This window comes from Elephas maximus, chromosome 2, assembly GCF_024166365.1.
Source record: "Elephas maximus indicus isolate mEleMax1 chromosome 2, mEleMax1 primary haplotype, whole genome shotgun sequence".
NCBI lineage: Eukaryota > Metazoa > Chordata > Mammalia > Proboscidea > Elephantidae > Elephas > Elephas maximus.
In genome coordinates, this window is record NC_064820.1 from 210390940 (window position 1) to 210392863 (window position 1924).

Consider the following 1924-nt stretch of genomic DNA (forward strand, 5'->3'; position numbering starts at 1 on the left):
CAGCCTAAGCTATGCTTTTAATATCCTTTTGAGAAGTCTCAGGGAGAAACAGGGGGAAAATAATGTGACAAACAAAATATTTAAAAAGATAAGTACATAGAATCACCCAAAATTCATGAAAAAAAGAAAATCTATAAAAACATTAAGAAATCCTGGTAAATTTTTACAGAAAGGATTTAAAAAATTCCATCCCCGGAAATATGACACAGCAGCTTAAAAAGGAAGGTTTTTGCAATGAGGGGTCCCTCGAGGGGTCCCCCAAGCTGTTAAGAACTTGGTTGCTAACCTAAATGTTGGAGATGTTAGTCCACACATAGGTACCTTGGAAGACAGTCTTAGCAATGTACTTTTAAAAAATTCACCCACTGAAAACCCTATGAAGCACTGTTCTACTCTGACACATAGGGAGGTGCCAGGCTTTGACTCTGTGGCAACTGTTTTCTAATTGATTTGCAAGAGAGGAGATAGTGTCAATTTTATAACTGCATGGATGTGTAAAACAACCCAAACTTCTCAAATGACATGAAAACAATTTTTAGGTACATCAGAATATAAAACATAAATTTATAACTGTTCTAGAAAGCAACATAGGAGAACATCTTCATTACTGAGGGGTAGGAAGAATTCCTTAAGCAGAACACAAACATATTATTACACACATCTTCGGCTCCCCCTCCAGTTCCAGGTTCTACTGTCTCTCAAGCCCTCACCCACTTTCTCTGTCCAGATCACAACTCTAGATGAATATTTCTCATTGGGCCTGTGTGGTTCTGCCTCCTGGGATCAACCAGCTGCTTGGCTGGGAAAGCTGAACTATCTGCCCTGCCCAGTGGCACAGAGCCGTGTCTAAAAGCCACATGTTCTGACTGTGTAGCCCTCCTGTAACTTCCATGCTTACACGGAACATTACAGCACAGGGTCTGGCTTCCCTAGCACCTCTCAAAGGGGTCAGATAACCCAGCAAGGAGCTGGGGACAGTCGAGGAAGTCAGACACAATTTTCTTCTTATCCAGGGCCCATGGTTTCCGTCCTGGCTGCCTGGATAGAGCTCTTGTTGCCAGAAGGATGCTCTGCTGAGGGCCCTGCCCTTTATAAATCTCACTGGGCAGCTGTGGCCAACATGGTGACACATCACCATTCCTAGCTTTACATTTTCACCATCTGTCCTCATTATTCATTCTCCTGACATAGAAAGCATTTACTTAATTTTTTTCCTAATATTTTATTGAGTTTTTGGTGTAGGTTTACACAGCAAGCTAAGTTCTTCTTAAACAATTTCTATACATATTGCTTGGAGCCCTGGTGGTGCAGTGGTTAAGAGCCTGGCAGCTAACCCAAAGGTAGGCAGTTTGAATCCACCAGGCACTCCTTGGCAACTGCGGGGCAGTTCTACTGTATCCTCTGGGGACGCTATGAGTCAGACCAACTGGACAGCAATGGGTTTGGTTTGGTTTTGGATACATATTGATCAGTGACATTGGTTACATTTTGCACATGTGTCCATAATTCCTATATTTCCATTCTTTTTGTTCTCTTCCATTAATCCAGCTTCCCTGCCCTCCTCTTTCCACAACCTTCATACCTATGCTTTAGGGTAAATGTTGACCATTGATCTCATAGAGTTTTTTTTTTTTTTTAAAGGAGCACAGTGCTCACTGGTGATACTGTTTATTTTATGAGCCAATCTGTTATTTAGCTGACAGTTTACCTGCAGGAGTAGTCTCAGTTCAAAGTTTAAAGGGTATCTCAGGGTGATTGTCTGAGGGATTCCTCTAGACTTTACTAGTCCAGGTAGTCTGGCTTCTTTTTTTTTTTTATAAGAATAAGTTCTTTTATAAGAGTTAATTGTATTCTAAAGTGTTCTCCCAGCCTATCTGGGACATATGTTGTGCCCTTGGTCAGAAGCATTCTTAGTGGTAGCCAG